Here is a 10790-nt window from a genome sequence, read left to right as displayed (position 1 = left end):
ACAGTGAACCATAGTAATTCATTTGAGTCTTAATCTTACAATAAAAACTATGTGAAAAATGAACATCAAGTATGAGAGTACAGAGAATGAAATGACTAAAGAGAGAACAAACTTGACCAGAACTTACAGACCTACAATGAGATACAACTTTTAAAAAGTAAGATGGCCCTTATTATACTATTTTGATTTGTATTGATTATTGAAAATATCAGTGGTCTTCAAATTAGGTGTAACACATATAGAATTTGGTATATATTAAATAAATACCAGTTAAAGAAAGAAGAAAAAACATGAGGAAAATATAAAATTTGTAGTAAATACAGAAAGTAGATATGTAAAAATTGGTAGTATATTCCTGCTTATTAAAGTCCATGTGTACAGTGAAGAGCATCTGGGTCATGGCAGTTAACAACAATAATATTACTAATCTTGTTGAGATCTCAGAGTTCCATACTCCTTATCATCCTCATGCCACTGAAAACTACACGCCAGAGTCAAGTGTTGAATGTTGTTGTTGCTACATGTCATCCAACAGTTTCCAACTCAAAAGGACCCTACGTATGACAGGAATAAATGCTGCCCAGTCCTAGGCCATCTGCACAATTATTGCTGTATGAACCCATTGTTGTAACCACTGTGTTGAGGGTCTAACTCTTTTTTCCACTAACCCTCTACTTTACCAAGCATGCTTTTTCCAGAAACTGGTCCCTCCTGATAACAGGTCCAAAGTATGTGGTCCAAAGATGAATTCTTGTTTCTAAGGAGCATTCTGATTCTTTCACAATAAATTTGTTCATTTTTCTACCAGTTCATGTTATTTTCAATATTCTCCAAATAATTTAAATGCATCAGTTCTTCTACAGTCTTTCTTATTCACTGTCCAGCTTTGACATGCATATGTTGGTGTTGTTGTTAAGTGACTGAGTCTCATAAAGACCCTATATAGGGTTTCCAAGGAGCAACTGGTGAGTTTGTACCATTGACCTCTGGGTCAAGACCCTGTATAGGGTTTCCAAGGAGCGACTGGTGAGTTTGAACCACCAACCTCAGGGTCAAACTGGTTGAGTTTGAACTACCATCTTTGGGATCAACAATGTTTATCCTACAGAGCCACACCAGAACATGCATATGAGGCCACTGAAAATACCATGGCGTGGATCAGGCACACCTTATTCTTCAAAGTGATGTCTTTACTCTTTATCATTTTAAAGAGATCCTTTGCAACAGATTTGCCCGGTGCAATATGTTGTCTGACTTTTTGACAGCTGCTTTCATGGGTATTGATTATGGATCCAAGTAAGATGAAATCTATGACAACTTCAATATTCTGTTAATCAAGATGTTGCTTATTGGCGCAGTCATAAGGATTTATTGTTGTTTTCTTTACGTTGAATTGTAATCACTACTAAAGACTACATGTAATCTTCAGTCTTTATTACTGAGTGCATCAAGTCCTATTCACTTCCAGCAAAAACGTTGTGTCGTTTGAATATTGCGGTTTGCTAATGAATTTTTCTTCTATTTTGAAGCTCCATTCTTCTTCATATAGTACAACTTCTCAGATTATTTGCCTAGTATGCCTATTAAATAATACAACCCTGACACATCTTTCCTGATTCTTTTCTGACTTTAAGCTACTCGGTATCCTTTTGTTCTGATCGAAAGACTATGGTCTATGTATATTGTTGTTATTCAGTGCTGAGGAGTCAGTTCTGACTCACAGCAACCCTGTAAAGAGTTTCTAAGGAGTGGCTGGTGAGTTTGAACCACTGACCTTGCAGTTCAAGCCGACCTTGTGGTCCAGTGCATTATCTTGCGGCACCACACCAGCACTCCTATAGGCTGCCAATAAGCACAAATAAGTGTTTGGGAATTCCCATTCTTCGTAATGTTATCAACAATTTGTCACACAGTTGAATGTCTTGGTAGGCTACCAGAGCACTCTCTCTCTCTCTGTGTATATATATATATATATACACAGAGAGAGAGAGAGAGAGAGAGAGAGAGATAACTAATTTTTAAAAACCAACAAGTTTATGTTAGGTTCCCAAAAATTTTTAAGGTATTTATTGTTTTGAGATTCTACTGGTTTTTGAAATCCAGAAGTCTACAACCACTGAAATACATTCTCCTATTAATCTCCATGGTACATGGCACAATGAGCAATTTTTCATCTTAATGGTCATCACACATGGAAAACCTTTGGGAAATGAAAACAATTAAAATATGAGAAGCATTGTTGCCTAATTAAATTAAACACAAAAGAACATGTATCCAATGGATCAGATTATAAATGCTGGTTCAGTTCTTTCTTTAAATAGTGACTTTAGGCAAATAACTTAATTTTGATAAAGTATGTTTTAGTTATTTGCAGAGTAATAGTGACTATTAAAAGGAGCTCTGGTAGCATAGTGGTTACGAATCGGGCTGCTGACCTCAAGGTTGGCACTTTGAAACTACCAGCTGTTCCACGGGAGAAAAACGAGGCTTTCTGCTCCCATAAAGATTTGTAGCCTTGGAAACCCTGTGCAGGGTCACTGTGAGTCGGAACCGACTCCACAGTACTTAACAACAACAACAGTAAGGATTAAATGAGATTACATATACAGATTGCATAGTTCAATACCTGCCATATATTAAGTAATCAATATCTGTTTTGTTGTTATTTTAAAAATGGATACACCATCCCCTCTGTACACAGGGTTGATAGGGTTGGGCAACTTAGACATTGGCTACCTAAAATGGGGGGTGGGTTGGTTTAAAGGCTTACAAGTTTTCAAGAGGGAGTTTAATTTCAGAGTGTATAGAGGAAGGGAGAATCCTTGCTGAATAGTTTTCATCTTGTCTAGAAAGATGAGGCTTTCTGCTCCCGTAACTATTTACAGCCTCAGAAACCCTATGCAGGGTCACTATGAGTCCAAACCAACTCCACAGCACATGACCATCACCACGAAGTTTAAAATGCAGTTTTAAACTCATTTCATACTTTATTAAATGAGGCACAGAGAAATTGGAGTGATTATATCCTAAGGGCTTTCTAAAAAGGCAGGAAACAACCCATCCCATTGTGCAAAGAAACAGTCAATTGACACAAGGACCCTCAGAAAAATATCTTTCTAACATTCCTAAACACAAATGCATATGCAGGAAATTGACAAAACAATATAAACCAAAGTTGCTGGTGTTGTTAAGTGCCGTCGAATAGATTCTGACCCATAGCGACCATGTATAGGGTTTCCAAGGAGCAGCTGGTGAGCTTGAACCACCGAGCTTGCAGTTCAAACGACTTTGCAGTCTGATGCATCAGCCCACAGCGCCAAACCAGGACTCCATAAACTAAAGTACTGAATACAAATAGGTACAAAGGAATCCAAACTCCAGGACTGATTTAGCTCTCTATGACTAGATTGCCTTCTACAATTCTAGTGAGAAGTATTTGTAATAAAACTATGCCTTTATCTTCATACCACATTTTACCTGTTTCTATATCTTGAATATGTTTAACTTCTCAGATAGGAAATCAAGTAATGACCTGGAGGTCTAATTTCAAAGTTACCTTCATTTTGACCTCAAGTGGACAGGTTTAGGTAGCTATGAAAAGTTGAGAAAGTTGACTTATGTCTCAGGTTTCCATGATGTCCTTTCAGAATATGTAAAAAGCTTGGACTCCAGGATCACCCTTCCTGAATTCAAACTCAGTCTCTGCTACATACCAACTGTATGTCCATAGGAAATTACTTTCCCTCTTGTGCCTCAGTTTCCCAGTTTTAAAGTAGAAGTGATAAAAATACCTTCCTCATAAGATTGTCATGAAGATTGACTGAACTAATCAACTAACAACGGTTGTGCGATCAACTCCAATTTATGAAGCTCTCATGTGAGTCAGAATCAGACAATGTCCCATGAAGTTTTTAATGGTCGATTTTTCAGAAGTAGATCACTAGACCTTTCTTTCAAGGTGCCGCTGGGCAAATTCAAACATCCAATTTTTTGATTAGCAGACAAAAACGCTAACTGTTTGCACCACCCAGAGACTGTTTCATGTAAAATACCCTGAAGAATACCTATTCTAACTATAATGATAGTACTTTGTACTAGAATGGAGAGTATGAATGCTGAGTCCTATGCTCTGGCAGTACAAATCAGATACCAACTTAAGATTTCTCTCCTGAGTACTTTACGTATCTTTTCATCTGCTTTCTCTAACTTCAAAAGCACTGCCATAGAAAGTCCTTTTTAGCCTCCAAATGGCAGGTCCTGTTGTTGTTAGGTGCCATCAAGTCAGTACTGACTCATAGTGACCCTGTGCACAACAGAACAAAACACTGTCTGGTCCTGAGCCAATCTCACAATTGTTGCCATGCTTAAGCCCATTGATGCTGCCACTTTGTCAATCCATTTCTCTGCGAGGTCTTCCTCTTTTTCTCTGATCCTCCACCTTACCTAACATGGCATCCTTATTCAGCGACTGGTTCCTCCTGACAATACGTCCGAAGTATGACAGACAAAGTTTGGCCATCCTGGCCTCCAAGGAGCACTCTGGCCGCACTTCTTCCAACACAGATCTGTTGGTTCTTTTGGCAGCCCGTGGCACGTTCAATAGTCTCCTTCAACACCATAACTCAAAAGCATCAATTCATCCATGCTCTTCTTTATTCATTGTCCAGCTTTCGCACGCATATGAGGTTATTGAAAATACCATGGCTTGGGTCAGGTGCACCTTAGTCTTCAAGCTGACATCTTTGTTCTTCAACACTTTAAAGAGATCTTGTGCAGCAGATTTGCCTAGTGTAATACATTGTTTGATTTCTTGACTGCTGCTTCCATTAGTGTTGATGGTTGATCCAAAGTGAGATTTAATCCATAAAGCTGGACTCTAGCACACTACAGGATTCTCTTCTTCCCACCAGGACACATTTAGGCAGCTACTATCACCAGCACCAACATTCTATATAAAATACATTTGTGACAAGGAAAAAATGGACATTTTAAAGGGTTATTAGTTGTTGCTAGATGCTGTCCAGACAGTTCCCACTCTTAGCAACCCTATTATGCACAACAGAACAAAACAGTGCCCAATTGTTGCATTTGAACACAATGTTGCTGCCACTGTATCAGACCATCTCACTGGGAGTCTTCCAGTATCTCCCTGACCCTCTACATTACCAAGAATAATGTCTGTGCTACTTAGCTAGTGCTTACCATACGTGGACTTCCTGTGTGCTACTTCCATGAGTGTGGATTAAGGATCACAGCAAAACCAAGTTTTTGACAACTTCAGTCTTTTCTCCATTTATCATGATGTTATTTGTTGGACCAGTTGTGAAGATTTTCATTTTCTTTATACTGAACTATAATCCATATTGAAAGGCTTTGATCTTCATCAATAAGTACGTTTTAAGTCTTCTTTGCTTCCAGCAAACAAGATTGTATCAACTGCATATCACAGGTTGTTAATTCATCTTCTTCCTGATGCCATTTCTTTTTCATATAATCCATTTTCTCAGGTTATTTGTTCAGCATACAGATTGTATAAGCATGGTGAAAGGATGCACACCTTGTTTCTAAACCACTCAGATTCCCTTTATTCTGGTTGAACAACCACCTCTTTGTCTATATACAGGTTCCTCATGAGCACAATTAAGTGTTTCTGAATATCCAGCATCATTTCTATCACGAAAGCCTTATTTTCCAACTACAGATTCTCCCTTTTAGTTTCCACCTTTTGCATAACAATCACCAGTAATTATCAATTCATCTTGATTGCATATGTGATCAATTTCACACTGAAAAAGTTGTTAGAATTCAATTTTATCATCACTGACTTTAGTGGTTGGTGCATAAATTCTCTGGTAGCGTAGTGGTTACGAATCGGGCTGCGAACCTTAAGGTCAGCGGTTCGAAACTACCAGCTGCTCCGCGGGAGAAAGATGAGGCTTTCTACTCCCGTAAAGATTTACACCCTCGGAAACCCTGTACAGGGTCGCTATGGGTCGGAACCGACTCGACGGCACTTAACAACAACAACAACAACAGTGGTATTAATTGGTCTTCTTTGTAAGCATATGGATATTAGCCTATCACAGATAGAATTGTACTTAAAATAGATCTTGAAATACTCTATTTGATGATCAATGTGATGCCATTTCTCTTCATTTAATCATTTCTGGCATAGTAAACCATCCAATTCTGATTCAAAATGGCCAGTTCAGCTCACTAACACCTAGGGTATTAATCTTTATGTGTTTCATTTTGTTTTTAACAACTTCCAGTTTTCCTAGGTTCATACTTCATATATTCTATGTTCATATTATTAGTGAATGTTTGAAGTTGTTCTAATTTTGTGTTATGCCCGATCAGCAAATGAAGGTCCCTAAAACTTTGCTCCATTCCTGCCATTGTGGTCAATTCTACTTTGAGGAGGCAGTTCTTCCCCAGTTGTATTCTGAGTGCCTTCCAGCTCGAGGAGCTCATCTTCCAGGTAATATCTGACAATGTTTCCTGCTTCTTAACAAGTTTTCAATGGTTAACTATTCAGAAGTGGCCTGCCCATCCTCCCTAGTTTGTCTTAGTCTAAAAACTCTGCTGAAACCTATTTACCACTTGTGACCCTGCTGGTATTTAAAATATTGATGGTGTGGGTAGCTTCCAACATCAAAGAAACATGTAAGCTACACAGTGGCAAACTGATAGATAAGTGGTGATTTTAAAGAGTGGGTAAGAAAAATCACATGCAATGTTCAAATATGGAAATTAATAAAGTGAGGTATATATAAAATATGTCATATGATAAAGTAGGGATTGAGATTTCTTTTATAAAAAATATCTTCTTTCATATAAATCTATAGCTTCCTCTTCAAGTTGTCATTCTTTTTTGGACACTTGAAATTTACACAACTTCTCTGAAACAGTCCTTAAGAATCTTTAAGAAAGTCGACTCCATGGATACCTGCTACAGTCCAAAGACGCATTAAATATACTCGTAATCAGGTATTAAACATATATCTAAACATACTTTATTAAATCCATCAATGATTCATCTACATTGGCAATGTGCTTGCTCTAAGAAAAATTGCTTAAAGAAAAACTTCATCTTATGTAATATGTTCAATACATTTTCTCTGCTACTGACATGTTAACATATGTTTTCACACTTTTGTAAAAATCCCTTAGAAAAGCATTCATCTACAATGTATGTTTGGAGTCCTGGTGTAGCGCTATGGTTAATGTACTGTACTGCAGAGTTGATTTGAACCACAAGGTCGGCAGTTCAAGCTCACCAGCTGCTCCTTGGAAACCCTATACAGAGTCGCTATGGATCGGAATCGACTTGAGGTCACTTAACAACTACACTGATGTATGTTTAATGTATTTGGGGGAACAGGGGTGATTACAAATAAAATTAATGTGAGAACATTTTCTTTGGAAAAAATTTAACAAATTGCGTCACTTTTAAAAATATATATATAAAGGGATGTTTCTAATTCTCTTTGCCCCAAATTATTTAACATTGGTTATGTTGCTTCCTCTGCAGTCCTGGTGTGGTAGGGTAACCACCAAAACACAAGGTTGGTAGTTCAACTCCACCAGGTGCTCCTTGGAAACCCTATAGAGGGCCACTGTAAGTTGGAACCAATTTGACAGCAATTATCACCAACAACATGGCATCTCCTCTAAGCCACACACTGGGCAGATGTCAGGTCTGTGTCCTCTTGGACTTTATCTTAGTTGGATTACGGTACCTTCTATCAATCCACCTGGAATAGAATTTATCAAATATTTTCCGTTGCAAATATTTGGAACTGGCTATGCTTCCAAAGTATGTGTCAGACTGCAAGGTCGGTGGTTCAAGTTCACCAGCTGCTCCTTGAAAACCCTATACAGGATAGCTATGGGTCAGAATCAACTCAACAGCACTTAACAACAACAACAACAATTCTTCCAAACTTTATTGTGCATTTACATCACTGGGGATCTTGCCGAATTTCCTGACTCTGATTCAGTTGGTATAGGATGGGGTCTGAGACAGGACCTTTATTACAAGATCCCAGGGGACGTCCATGCTGTTGATCTGGCATACTTTAAGAAGCAAAGGTTTAGATGAAATCAAAGTAAAAGAAAAAAATTAGCATTTCTGAAATTGACCCATCAGATAATGCTGCAGGACTAATCTATAACTTGTTATGGTCCTTTAACAACCACACTAAATACAAATGCTTGATTCTCACTGTTGGTAGCTTTCTTCTGAAGTGTTCTTGCTTCTTAAATACTAGGAGGCTTAGTTCTTTTCATAGATATCTGAGAACAGCTCCCATTCACACCTTTGTTAATGAGACTTCTGGTGTGGCACTGCAAGATAAGCATAGGACTGCCAGGTTTGAAGCACATAAACTTACCAGTTGCTCCTAGGAAACCCTATACAAGGTCACTATGATTCGGAACTGACTCGATGGCAATAACAATACCAACAAGAACTCTAGCTAAAAGGTGATTCTGGACTTTGGAGAATTACAATCCCAGTCAAAGAAGCTTTCTTGGCTCTTTCACCATGACAGAATGCTTGGAAAAATAAAAATTTGAAAAATCATTGTTGTGAAATAACCCTCTAAAATATCCAGGTCTCATTGTAAAGCAATTAATAATACCTCAAGAAAATTGTGGGGCTTTATCCAGGGTAAACATTGGATTGCTAATCACAAGGTTGGCACTTCAAACCCACCAGACTCTCCTTGGAAACCCTATCCAGGATCGCTGTGAGGGAGAACTTAACAATAACAAAGAAAACAGTTATGTAAAATCCAAATTCTAATAATGAGAAGTACTTAATCTACCCCAAAGTAAAAGCCCAGTCAAAAACTTCCCATCCTGCATGAAAATACATGTTCAAAAATCGATATTTGCATGCCCAAGACTTGTTTGAAAGGCGATTATGGTCTCACAAGTAAATCATAAGAATTTTTAAAATTTTGTAAATGCTGTATTTATATGACAGACAAGAACCACTCTGAAGGAATCATTATGGTTTGGGAAATGATATGCAATTTCAAAATCATCTAAATCATTTCAATTGCCTGTATTTACATTTATATAATGGGTATTTATAATGGTGATTATTTTAGAACTTACCTTGTTTTCAAGGATTTCACATTGGTTTCTATGGGAACCAGAATAGCTCTGAAGAGGAGCGTTTTAAGAACACTTTTCACATTCAGTGACTGCTAAGTGAACTGCAAATTCTGTTTGTCTGTTAACGGTTTTTAACTCTTACATTTTAATACAGAAAAAAAGTTGGGCATTCTAGTTTCATAAATCATTTTGAATAATAAAAATTATTTTTATGAAACATCTGGCATATTGAAACATTTGTTAAGCAAAATAACTAGGTTTAACAGCTAATAATCTGTTCACTTTATTAAATTCATTAGCGATTAGTCTACATTGGCAATCTGCTTGCTCTTGGAAAATTGTATAAAGAAAAAATTCACCTGACATATTGTGCTCAATACATTCCTCTGCTATTGATATGTCGATATATGTTTTCGTACCTTAGTAAAAATCTCTTAGAAAAACAGTATAAAATGTTCTATATTTAAAGTTTCCCTCTATCAACATCTCCCCCATCCTGGTACCGTGTTTTACTTTACCATGTGTTGTGACTTTATCCATGTTCTTATACCAGCTGGAACATATTTTTGGTTTTTTTTTTTTTTTTTTAAATAAGCTCACAAGGGTTCACATTTCAATTTTTCTTTTTCTTGGAATAGACTTGTAGATCATAAAAAGCCCTGCATGCAACTTAGGTGTTACATTGGTAGTTTTCTATATTTAATATTTCCCACATTTCATGTTTTCCCACAAATTTTACTTTTTAAATTTCTTAGAAAAATTAAGTTCAGTACAGGTTTTATTTACTTCATGCCAGAGTAATTAAAACTCACAAAAATCAAGGGAAGGCTATTTCAGAAAAAAGTGCTAAAACTACATTTTCATCTACTCAAACTGTAAAAGAAGCCAGTAGAAAATTCATGGCATCCCATAACCAGTTTATGTCATAACTACCCTTGTTATTGCTGACATATAATACGTGGTTTAAATCCAAAATACAGGTTAATGGCACAGTGCCAATAGGGTAAAAGTGCTAGGGTGTTGCTGTTGTTTTAACTTTCCTTCGGATTGGATGGCTTCTCCCTGCTATCAGTATGGCCCTGGCCCAGAGACCAGACAGATGGAGAAGTGGAGCTGTTAGCATCACCGTCGGAAAGACACTATGGGAAAACTCACAGGTCTGGTATAAGCTTCAAGAAAAGTGCTTTTCTTATTTCTTGAAAGTATTTTTCATTCAGGTTTGTTTTTAAGAAAAAAAATTAGCAACTACCACTCTTTGGGGAAGAAACCACACACCATGAATATTAATAAATGAGAAACATGCAATCAAATTGTTTTGAAGAAGTGATATATTGGTCAGCTACTCTGTTCTTTTAGGTTGATTTTGAAGTGAAGTAGAAACCAAGTGAAAAGTAAATGCAAGCATAATACTAATTTTTAGGAAATATTAATCTTGGAAAGTATTGAATCTGAAAGCTGAGAAATCCAATCATCCAACACAGAGCTATTCAAAGTGGAGTCCCTGGACCAGTAGCGCCAATCTGGGACAGGGCAAGTACAGAAAGTTAGAGTGAGCATTTAGAAATTCTGAGAGCAGTTCGACATTGTCACTTATTCAACCTTGTGAATTTTACATTGCGCAGAAATCACTCCATGTCATTTGGAAATTTTCAAAATGTGCCCTA

This window comes from Chrysochloris asiatica, unplaced genomic scaffold, assembly GCF_000296735.1.
Source record: "Chrysochloris asiatica unplaced genomic scaffold, ChrAsi1.0 scaffold00010, whole genome shotgun sequence".
Classification (NCBI taxonomy): domain Eukaryota; kingdom Metazoa; phylum Chordata; class Mammalia; order Afrosoricida; family Chrysochloridae; genus Chrysochloris; species Chrysochloris asiatica.
This window is presented reverse-complemented; position numbering follows the sequence as displayed.